The sequence below is a fragment of the Pinus tabuliformis genome, chromosome X, assembly GCF_031772625.1.
Source record: "Pinus tabuliformis cultivar Carrire ecotype Pingquan chromosome X, CPIR1, whole genome shotgun sequence".
NCBI lineage: Eukaryota > Viridiplantae > Streptophyta > Pinopsida > Pinales > Pinaceae > Pinus > Pinus tabuliformis.
Window position 1 is genome coordinate 896,345,698 of NC_142308.1, and position 12,157 is coordinate 896,357,854.

Below are 12,157 nucleotides of genomic sequence, written 5' to 3' on the forward strand. Positions count from 1 at the left end.
GTGTTGTGAAGCGGCCGATGAATGAGGCAGTTGCCTTCTAATGTGACAGCTGTGTACTATGTTCCAGAATCACAGAAGCTTATGGCTGATAGTGAGTGCCAGAGTGGGGAATGTTTTGATATATATTTAGATAGCAGCCCATTGTTCGTCATTCTGAGAGCGAACCCCTTCATCTCAATTCCTACGCAGATTTTCAGACTTCTCATCGTTTCATGCGGGAAGCTGAGCACCTCGAGTCCTCCGAAAGTTCAAGATAAATAAGGATACCGTTGAGCTGAGAAGAATCCAGCTCGAGACTTACTGCAGAGCTTTGCTTCAAGAATGGGGACGGTTATTGACAGTGGATCATTTCAGTCGCTTCTGATTAGGGCGGGATTTTCGAACGACACCGATCATCTTCATGTGGTGGCCATTTCGTTATTCGTCACAATTCTGTGCTTGTGTATCATACTGGGACATTTTCTGGAGGAGAACAGATGGGTCAATGAATCCATTACGGCCCTTGCTATAGGGTGTTGTGCGGGGTTTATAGTTCTTCTATTTAGTGGAGGCACGAGTTCTCATATTTTGCGTTTTAATGAAGAACTCTTTCCCATATATCTTCTTCCACCTATAATCTTCAATGCTGGGCTTCAAGTTAAAAAGAAATAGTTTTTTCACAACTTTGTCACTATTATGTTGTTTGGAGTGGTGGGAGTGTTTATCTCATTTGCTATTATCTCAGTTGGTTGCTGGTTGTTATTTCCAGGATTGGATGTTTCAGGACTCAAAATCAGGGACTATCTTGCACTTGGAACAATATTTTCATCCACTGATACAGTTTGTACATTACAAGTTTTGCATCAAGATGAAACTCCCTTACTTTACAGTTTGGTCTTTGGAGAGGGAGTTGTGAACGATGCAACATCTGTAGTGCTTTTCAGAGCTGTCCAGAAGTTCGATTTTTCAAGACTTGATGACGTGACAGTGATATACATAATAACTGATTTTCTATACCTTTTTTCAGAAGTACAGTACTTGGAGTTGCAACTGGGATTTTGACAAACGAAATGTGTTTGCATTTAAGTATACGCCTCATGTTCTAATTTTTGTGGATTGATCGGATACAAGGAACCAAACGAAATGTTGAGGTTTGGCAAGCATTACTAGCTGTTCGTGCATTAGTTCTTCCACCGACAGAGGACATAGACACATGGTTGAAATTTTCTTCTCTTTGCCGGAAAAGTGGTCGTATTAGTCAAGGTCATTCTACCTTGATCAAACTGTTGCAGTATGATCTAGAATTTGCTCCTCCAAATACAATATTGTCAGCTCCGCCTCAAGTTATTTTTGCATATTTAAAGTATCAGTGGTCTCTTGGAGAAGATAGTAAACGGAAGGAAGCATTCCATTGGTTGCAAGATTTGTCCGTTGAGCTTGCTGAAGATGCACATTCTTCAGGATCTATGTATTTGTATCCCATTGCAACATCAAGCTCTGTTAGCCCTTCAAGTTCTGGAGTTTCTCTCCTTGCTCGAATATATAAAAAACTTGGAATGTGGCAGTGGGCACTAAACCCTAGACTGGATGAAGACTCAATACCTGGTGCTACTATTCATTAACGTTCTTATATTTTTGTTGCATTTCAAAATGCCACGGAAATTGCTGGCGAATGGTCAAAAGAAGCATTGGTGCTCACCGTGCTATTCTAGCTGCTAGATCACCTGTCTTTGAAAGTATGTTTGCTCATGACTCGAAGGAAAAGGAATCATCGACAATTAATATCGATGACATATCCATTGATGCATGCAGGGCTGTTTTGAGCTATATATATATGGATCTCTTACTCCTAATGAGTTTTTACACACACAGGTTGGCTCTGCAGATAAATATAACATCAGTGATTTGAAGGATGCCATGTTGGTAATCAAAGACCTTTTATCTGTTGCATCATTTTATGCAACTGAATCCAGCTTCACAGCTTCTACTGCCTTGTCTATAACATGCTTTGGCATGTCCTTTTCTGAACTTTATAGCAAAGATGGTACAAATGTACAGATCAAACATCTAAAAGCATTTCATGAAGGATTTTTGAGAATGGACAGAGACACACATGTTATGGATTGGTCTTCGAGCAGGTCAGATATAGACGTGAATGAACAGACTACAGAGAATAGCTCTAAATGTACTTTGTTACAAGATAGAGAATCATATGCAACTTATTTTTGTGAACTGGATCTCAAGGCTTAATATTGTGATTTCATCAAAGGTGGAGAAGCAGTCAATTCTATTTTTGCAATTCTTGACCGTGGAACAAAAAATTGAATCAGATGATGAAGATGCAGAAACTGCTGATAAAATCAAAGGAGAAATTGAATTAAAGCATTTAGAATTTGCTTATCCATCCAGGCCCGAAGTCACAATTTTCAAAGATTTGAACCTAAAAATTAAAGTATGTCATAGCCAAGTCTTGGTTGGGGCAAGTGGTTCAGGCAAAAGCTCAGTGATCGCATTAATTGAAAGATGAAATTTGTATTGCTTCTGCTGTACAAGATGGTATGAATCGTGGTGCACATGGTGTGACATCTTTTGAAGATGCAATGTCTTTTTCCAAGCATCAATTGTTTGGACTGAAGTGACTAGAAAATTTAAAGAGGAGATTGGACACTATCTATTAACAGATAAGCTGTACAGGTACTTGAGTATTAAGCAGAGTGATATCCAAGAATTCAACAAGCATGATAAGGATCTTTTCAATCTACTTGAACAAATTTTTAGCAATGGTAGCTGTATCACTTCTGATTCAGATATTAAAAGACAAGACAAAACTGGTGCTCCTTTTTTTCAGGCAATGAAATTGAAGATAAGGTATACAGGTATACAAACAGAGTAGAGTCTGAGACTGTGTTTTTGAAATTACACAGCAGTTTCGTAGCGCGCTACGAAACTACTGTAGGTGATGATTTTAACACAGTTAGACAGTTTTGTATTATGAGCGGGAATTTTGAAAGGGAAACGCCAAAAGGGTATGCAAGAACATCATCTGGAGCTTCCAGCACTCAATCAAGTCAAGACAGGTGGATGCCTAAAATGGTTGGAGATTTAAATCCAATTTTAAATTTCTGTTGTAAAGCCCCTTTATCACCATTCAAGATACAACAAACGAGCTGCCTGTAAGAAACTTTTGCCTGCACACATGTTCATATGAAGCTCATAGCACATCAAGAACGTGGCATTGTTCCATGTTTTGGGTTATTAAAAGCTAGAAGACATGCTTCTGTACATTCCAGCATTTTTGTGAAGAACTGAAGCCGAGAAACAAGGAAAATCTCCTAATACTTCTGAGCAGTTAGAAGATTCAGCATTCAAGGTCAATATGGAGTATTAAATGTGCAGCTCAGCCAAATCGAAAGAGGACCAGATGTCAAAGAACGAAGAGAAGCCATCATGAATATAATATAGAGTTAGAGTCATAGTAGATTTAGAACTCTTTAAAAACTCTAGTCAGCACTTTAGTTGTATTTATTAGTTAGTTCAATAGCTGATAGGTGTCAGTAGAGGTAGTTATCGACTCCCCTCATGCTGGAGGAGGAAGCTCGAATTAGTTAGAATAAGGATTCTATATATAGCTGAAACAACAATGTAAGGGGGGTTGGCAATTTGATGAACAGAGCATTGTTTTGGCTTATGTAAAGACAGAGTTTTCAGTAATATAATTTGAGCTTCTTTACTTCTTAGGATTCATGAGGGATTTCTATATTCAGAATGTATGATTTTATCTTTTCCTTTCTGTCTTTTTACAGTTGCATTGGTGTGCAATCACTCAGAATTCACTGATTGTGCTCTGACTTCCTGTGTGCACTTATGAGCTGTGGTTCCATATGTGTGTTGTGTTCTGAACATTTAAATGCTAAGTTCCCTGACTTCCATGTAAAGGCAGCATCATTATTTACTGAGTTGTTGTTGACTCCATAGGCCCAATGGAAACTTGTTTAATGTTTTTCCAGCCTTCATATTTATCAATGTTATTTCACAAGAGTTAGCCATCTTATTATTAGTCAAAATCAATAACCCTTGAGAGAGAGCCCTCTCAGGCTAAGGAGGCTAAGCCTTAGTCTAAAGATTGGTTTGAAATAGTTACTTGAAGTCTTCCTGGTTTGCAGCCTTCCAGGGCTTGATTTTGAGATAACATTTTGGTGCGTATGCTGGGAGCCTGAAGATTACTCATTCCCGAAATTATGAAGCTGAACTTCTGAAGGTAGCAGGAGCTCAGAAGGTTTTTGAGGCTGCAAATCTACCTTGGCGACTCCATTGAAGAATTCAAAATTCATACATTCATGGTGATTCCACTGGATTTATGAAAGACCCAGATGCTACCATTCTTGTTTCAAGGTATGCATGCATAAATTTTTCAGGAATTCATGGTTTCCCAAATCATTTTCCCAAGGATGCATATTTTCTAAGGAATGGTCCAAAATTCAATGGAGAAGATTTGAGTTTAACTTTGAAGCATATATCAGATTTCTGTGATTTTACTGAGCTTCTTAGAGTTAAACATGAGGATGTTTGCATTATGTTGTTCTATAATTCACTTCAAGGGAAATGTAAACAATGGATTGAAAGCTTTCCTACCAAATCCATTTAGTCATTTGAAGACTTTTGGCTTATGTTTTTGGAGGAATGGATGGATAGATCAGATGCGGTGGCAAACTCTCCTTCAATTCAAGGTTTCAAACAGTGGAATGATCATCATATTAATGAAGAAATAGTTGAAAATTTTTCTTTGTCCTTGTCTTCTTATCTAAAATCATTTGACTGCAAGGCAGAGGATAAGATGAAATTTTTGGATGAATTTGCCAAAGACATTTAGAAAGACATTGAAAGTTTAGAAGGTCAAATTCAGGCATATAGTCTTCATAATCATGATCATTACTTTCAGAAGCCTTCTATGGCAGAACACAAGGAGAGAGTGTTGGTTCCTTTCTCTTTCACGGTTGAGGAAGTGTACACTGTTGTTGAAGATCAGTTTGCACAACCAGAAAGTTACGAGAACCATCAAGCTGATCATGTATTATGGGATCCTATAGCTGACTACATGGAAGAGTTTTACTCTCCAGTGTTTCAATTTTTATATGAAGATCAGAGGCAATTTCAGTGGCAGTGGTCATCGCAATATCATAGTGGCTCTGAATTCCGATGCAGTCAAAGAACTCAAATATCAAATAAGACAAATGATTGGCTACATTGGAAATTTCACATTGATTGAGCTGAAAGAAGTTTGAATTGATAGGGTAGGTAGGTAGGAAAATGCAAATAAGCTCAAGGTTGATTGAGCATTTATTTTTCAGTAGATGTAGATTTCTTTCTCCTACAGTCATCATCAAGCTTAAGCCCAAGGTGAAGGCCCAAGAAGCTTGAAGGGAATGTTTGTCAAGCCGATTTTCGTTTGTAATAAAAAAGATAAAGCACTGGACCTACGAGTTCTTAGTGTACTACAGGAGCACACTATCCCAAGTGGAGCCACTGTTATCACTTAAGAATTCTAGTTTCAAACCGCTCACATTAGGTTGATGGTAAAAAATTTGGTGCTAGTCTAAGCTTGATTTTTGTTTTTAGAGTCTTGAGTCAACTATGTATTCTCATTCATCACCGGTCATTCTCATTCATCCCCGTCTCATAGCCATGTGTCAGTTTTGTTCAAAAGTTACTATGTGTGACAAAGCTCTTTGGGTTATGTCGTAGCTCATGTAATAATTTTGAAGTGTTTCCGCAATGCATAAATCCTTTAGCAGTTTCGCAGCGCAACCTGTTTTAGGTGATTTCGTAGCGGAAAACACCGATTTTGCACTAACCGCGCTACGAAATGGGAAATTCGTGCTGATCCATAGCACATCTCACCCCAGCTGTCATATTTTCTGCAAGCATTTTACGGGGATAGCATGTGTAAGGTCTTGCATGTTGGTCTTGACGCATGTTCTGTAGCCTTCAAAAGAGGACTGGTGGCCTGACAAATTCTGCGGTGATATCATCTTTGCTAGAACTGATTAAGTGACAGTGAAAGTGTTGTGAAGCGGCCGATGAATGAGGCGGTTGCCTTCTAATGTGACAGCTGTGTACTATGTTCCAGAATCACAGAAGCTTATGGCTGATAGTGAGTGCCAGAGTGGGGAATGTTTTGATATATATTTAGATAGCAGCCCATTGTTCGTCATTCTGAGAGCGAACCCCTTCATCTCAATTCCTACGCAGATTTTCAGACTTCTCATCGTTTCATGCGGGAAGTTGATCACCTCGAGTCCTCTGCAAGTTCAAGATAAATAAGGATACCGTTGAGCTGAGAAGAATCCATCTCGAGACTTACTGCAGAGCTTTGCTTCAAGAATGGGGATAGTTATTGACAGTGGATCATTTCAGTCGCTTCTGATTAGGGCGGGATTTTCGAACGACACCGATCATCTTCATGTGGTGGCCATTTCGTTATTCGTCACAATTCTGTGCTTGTGTATCATACTGGGACATTTGCTGGAGGAGAACAGATGGGTCAATGAATCCATTACGGCCCTTGCTATAGGGTGTTGTGTGGGGTTTATAGTTCTTCTATTTAGTGGAGGCACGAGTTCTCATATTTTGCGTTTTAATGAAGAACTCTTTTCCATATATCTTCTTCCACCTATAATCTTCAATGCTAGGCTTCAAGTTAAAAAGAAACAGTTTTTTCACAACTTTGTCACTATTATGTTGTTTGGAGTGGTGGGAGTGTTTATCTCATTTGCTATTATCTCAGCTGGTTGCTGGTTGTTATTTCCAGGATTGGATGTTTCAGGACTCAAAATCAGGGACTATCTTGCACTTGGAACAATATTTTCATCCACTGATACAGTTTGTACATTACAGGTTTTGCATCAAGATGAAACTCCCTTACTTTACAGTTTGGTCTTTGGAGAGGGATTTGTAAACGATGCAACATCTGTAGTGCTTTTCAGAGCTGTCCAGAAGTTCGATTTTTCAAGGCTTGATGACGTGACAGTGATATACATAATAACTGATTTTCTATACCTTTTTTCACAAGTACAGTACTTGGAGTTGCAACTGGGCTTTTGACAAACGAAATTTGTTTGCATTTAAGTATACGCCTCATGTTCTAATTTTTGTGGATTGATCGGATACAAGGAACCAAACGAAATGTTGAGGTTTGGCAAGCATTACTAGCTGTTTGTGCATTAGTTCTTCCACCGATAGAGGACATAGACATATGGTTGAAATTTGCTTCTCTTTGCCGGAAAAGTGGTCGTATTAGTCAAAGTCATTCTACCGTGATCAAACTGTTGCAGTATGATCTAGAATTTGCTCCTCCAAATACAAGATTTTCAGCTCCGCCTCAAGTTATTTTTGCATATTTAAAGTATCAGTGGTCTCTTGGAGAAGATAGTAAACGGAAGGAAGCATTCCATTGGTTGCAAGATTTGTCCGTTGAGCTTGTTGAAGATGCACATTCTTCAGGTTCTATGTATTTGTATCCCATTGCAAAATCAAGCTCTGTTAGCCCTTCAAGTTCTGGAGTTTCTCTCCTTGCTCGAATATATAAAAAACTTGGAATGTGGCAGTGGGCACTAAACCCTGGACTGGATGAAGACTCAATACCTGGTGCTGCTATTCATTAACGTTCTTATATTTTTGTTGCATTTCAAAATGCCACGGAAATTGCTGGCGAATGGTCAAAAGAAGCATTGGTGCTCACCGTGCTATTCTAGCTACTAGATCACCTGTCTTTGAAAGTATGTTTGCTCATGACTCGAAGGAAAAGGAATCATCGACAATTAATATCGATGACATATCCATTGATGCATGCAAGGCGGTTTTGAGCTATATATATATATGGATCTCTTACTCCTAATGAGTTTTACACACACAGGTTGGCTCTGCTCCGAGCAGCAGATAAATATGACATCAGTGATTTGAAGGATGCCATGTTGGTAATCAAAGACCTTTTATCTGTTGCATCATTTTATGCAACTGAATCCAGCTTCACAGCTTCTACTGCCTTGTCTATAACATGCTTTGGCATGTCCTTTTCTGAAGTTCATAGAAAAGATGGTACAAATGTACAGATCAAACATCTAAAAGCATTTGATGAAGGATTTTTGAGAATGGACAGAGACACACATGTTATGGATTGGTCTTCGAGCAGGTCAGATATAGACGTGAATGAACAGACTACAGAGAATAGCTCCAAATGTACTTTGTTACAAGATAGAGAATCATATGCAGCTTATTTTTGTGAACTAGATCTCAAGGCTTAATACTGTGATTTCATCAAAGGTGGAGAAGCAGTCAGTTCTATTTTTGCAATTCTTGACCGTGGAACAAAAAATTGAATCAGATGATGAAGATGCAGAAACTGCTGATAAAATCAAAGGAGAAATTGAATTAAAGCATTTAGAATTTTCTTATCCATCTAGGCCTGACGTCACAATTTTCAAAGATTTGAACCTAAAAATTAAAGTCTGTCATAGCCAAGTCTTGGTTGGGGCAAGTGGTTCAGGCAAAAGCTCAGTGATCGCATTAATTGAAAGATGAAATTTGTATTGCTTCTGCTGTACAAGATGGTATGAATCGTGGTGCACATGGTGTGACATCTTTTGAAGATGCAATGTCTTTTTCCAAGCATCAAGTGTTTGGACTGAAGTGACTAGAAAATTTAAAGAGGAGATTGGACACTATCTATTAACAGATAAGCTGTACAGGTACTTGAGTATTAAGCAGAGTGATATCCAAGAATTCAACAAGCATGATAAGGATCTTTTCAATCTACTTGAACATATTTTTAGCAATGGTAGTTGTATCACTTCTGATTCAGATATTAAAAGACAAGACAAAACTGGTGCTCCTTTTTTTCAGGCAATGAAATTGAAGATAAGGTATACAAGTATACAAACAGAGTAGAGTCTGAGACTGTGTTTTTGAAATTACACAGCAGTTTCGTAGCGCGCTACGAAACTGTTGTAGGTGATGATTTTAACACAGTTAGACAGTTTTGTATTATGAGCGGGAATTTTGAAAAGGAAACGCCAAAAGGGTATGCAAGAACATCATCTGGAGCTGCCTGCACTCAATCAAGTCAAGACAGGTGGATGCCGAAAAAGGCTGGAGATTTAAATCCAATTTTAAATTTCTGTTGTAAAGCCCCTTTATCACCATTCAAGATACAACAAACGAGCTGCCTGTAAGAAACTTTTGCCTACACACATGTCCATATGAAGCTCACAGCACATCAAGAACGTGGCAGTGTTCCATGTTTTGGGTTATTAAAAGCTAGAAGACATGCTTCTGTACATTCGAGCATTTTTGTGAAGAACTGAAGCCGAGAAACAAGGAAAATCTCCTAATACTTCTGAGCAGTTAGAAGATTCAGCATTCAAGGTCAATATGGTGTATTAAATGTCCAGCTCAGCCAAATCGAAAGAGGACCAGATGTCAAAGAACGAAGAGAAGCCATCATGAATATAATATAGAGTTAGAGTCATAGTAGATTTAGAACTCTTTAAAAACTCCAGTCAGCACTTTAGTTGTATTTATTAGTTAGTTCAATAGCTGATAGGTGTCAGTAGAGGTAGTTATCGACTCCCCTCATGCTGTAGGAGGAAGCTCGAATTAGTTAGAATAAGGATTCTATATATAGCTGAAACGACAATGTAAGGGGGGTTGGACATTTGATGAACAGAGCATTGCTTTGGCTTATGTAAAGACAGAGTTTTCAGTAATATAATTTGAGCTTCTTTACTTCTCAGGATTCATGAGGGATTTCTATATTCAGAATGTATGATTTTATCTTTTCCTTTATGTCTTTTTACAGTTGCATTGGTGTGCAATCACTCAGAATTCACTGATTGTGCTCTGACTTTCTGTGTGCACTTATGAGCTGTGGTTCCATATGTGTGTTGTGTTCTGAACATTTAAATGCTAAGTGCCCTGACTTCCATGTAAAGGCAGCATCATTATTTACTGAGTTGTTGTTGACTCCATAGGCCCAATGGAAACTTGTTTAATGTTTTTCCAGCCTTCATATTTATCAATGTTATTTCACAAGAGTTAGCCATCTTATTATTAGTCAAAATCAATAACCCTTGAGAGAGAGCCCTCTCAGGCTAAGGAGGCTAAGCCTTAGTCTAAATATTGGTTTGAAATAGTTACTTGAAGTCTTCCTGGTTTGCAGCCTTCCAGGGCTTGATTTTGAGATAACAATATGTTTGGATGTATTTCAATGATTCTAAGAATTACAGATTTTTGGATATGTAAAGAAGATACTTAAATATTCCATCGAGAAATTCCCAATTAATTTCATCTTTAGGAAATCAATATGCAAGATTACAAAAGTGTTTTTGAAATTTCTCAATGGATTCATAAGGTGCTTTCCGTAATTTCAAAATTTCACTATTGAGTGCTTGACGGTCAAAATGATGGAAAGCATGGTCTATCTCTATGATCAACTGACTAAGAGAGTGAATAGAGTTCTCTGGCATCGTGGCACACCAATGCAGTGGGTTCCCTCAAAGTGTGTGTGCAAACAATACACACCTCATGTAATCTTCATGGATTTTATAGTTTTGATATATAACTACTAAGGTCATTCTATGTTCAAGCTAGGTCATTCTACCTTCACCTTCATATGTGTATTGTGACAAGAAATTCCAAAGCTTATCCGAGATTTCAAAGCCCTTCGCATCATACATATACTCTGCGAGAGAAATCTTTTGTTTATTCATGATAAGTATGCAAACATTCAAAACAAATTGTGAGGACTCAGCTTTTCATCTGGCCCTCCTTCTAGCACTAGAAATTTTGACGGTGTTGGACCCGCCAACATCCATGGGATCTCCCCAGTACGAAGTCCCAACTAGACCTCACAACATTTGGTGTAGGAATCCCATCTGGTATGACGACCCAGTTGCCATTATCTTAAATATTTTCCTTATCTCTTACTTATCAGCACATGACAGTGGTTTACTTTGTCTTCAAATATCAAGGTTCGTGTGCTTGGTGAGTGCTTAGTGTCGCTTGTGTAAAGGTTCTTTCACTATAGAGCGAGAGGATGAGAGTGAGTCTCAAGTCGAAAGGGAATAGTACCAACTCTGTTAGAGACACACAACATAGCAGGACCTGCACAACTTCTAGCGAAGTAGTCCACAAGGATGTAGTAGTCACAAACATGAAGTGAATAGATAACACATACAACACCCAGTAGAATAGTCCACATGACTGTGACAGGCGTTATAACAAGTTCACAATAATGAATTTGTCGAGTGTCCGGTGGAATATTCCACATGGGAAAGACAATGTTAACAACTGCTACAACACATTTCCAAGAGCATATGTACTAGAACAACTGAAATAGTTCAATTGTCTTAATACAGGTTAAAGCAACATGCATTGCAATTGTCCAAAGAATAGTCTTACAAACGAATATAATACATGTGAAAATGTGTTGGCCTGTTAACAAGCTTCTGAATTAAGCAAAATTTCCAAGGTACATTCGTACACCATTACATCACTAACCCCGATAGTGGGGCATTGGAGCCATGGCTCACTCCTTAAATAAAAGACTACAAACTCTCAAGGCTATGTGGGAGGAGACAAAGTGAAAAGTCCCTTGCATATACAAATGAGGGGTATATGTAGCCAAGGGTGAAATTGACCCTTGTGGCTGTTCGACTTCCCTCATGGTCGTTCAACTTACATGACTCTTTGACTTCATCTGTGGGCCTCTTGGACTTCTACGTTACATTACATTGATTACATAGTTATGACCCAAAGTAGTGATGTGGTTGAGGCGACTCATAACACAACTCAACATGACACTGCTGCTATGCACATGTTGGTTGTGTTGTTCATGTCGAGCTGTTGTGCTGCTGAGTGATGAGTTTGTCCATGGTGTACCATAGCTTGACCTCCATATGGAAGAGTGAAAAAAGGCTTCAATGGTCTTCGTATTCACTTGATAGTTCATTCATGCACATGTGTCTTGGAATGCTTCATGTGTTCTTCCAACCATGATAAAGTCTTCTAACATGCGCTCCTTGTTCATCCCATTAATCATCACGCAATGTCTCATCCATGTACCTGTTTTCGTAATCCCTCATGATGAGATGACATCAAATCTAGAAATATTGTAGCCTACCAT

The 12,157-nt window shown here is 38.5% G+C and overlaps 2 pseudogenes; both read left to right on the plus strand.

Annotated features, from left to right (window-relative positions):
• The first annotated feature begins 259 nt into the window (after window positions 1-259).
• On the plus strand, window positions 260-1,085 carry LOC149142569 (sodium/hydrogen exchanger 4 pseudogene; annotated as a pseudogene).
• A 5,275-nt stretch (window positions 1,086-6,360) lies between these two features.
• Window positions 6,361-8,279, plus strand: LOC149142570 (putative Na(+)/H(+) antiporter C15A10.06; annotated as a pseudogene).
• Window positions 8,280-12,157: the final 3,878 nt, after the last annotated feature.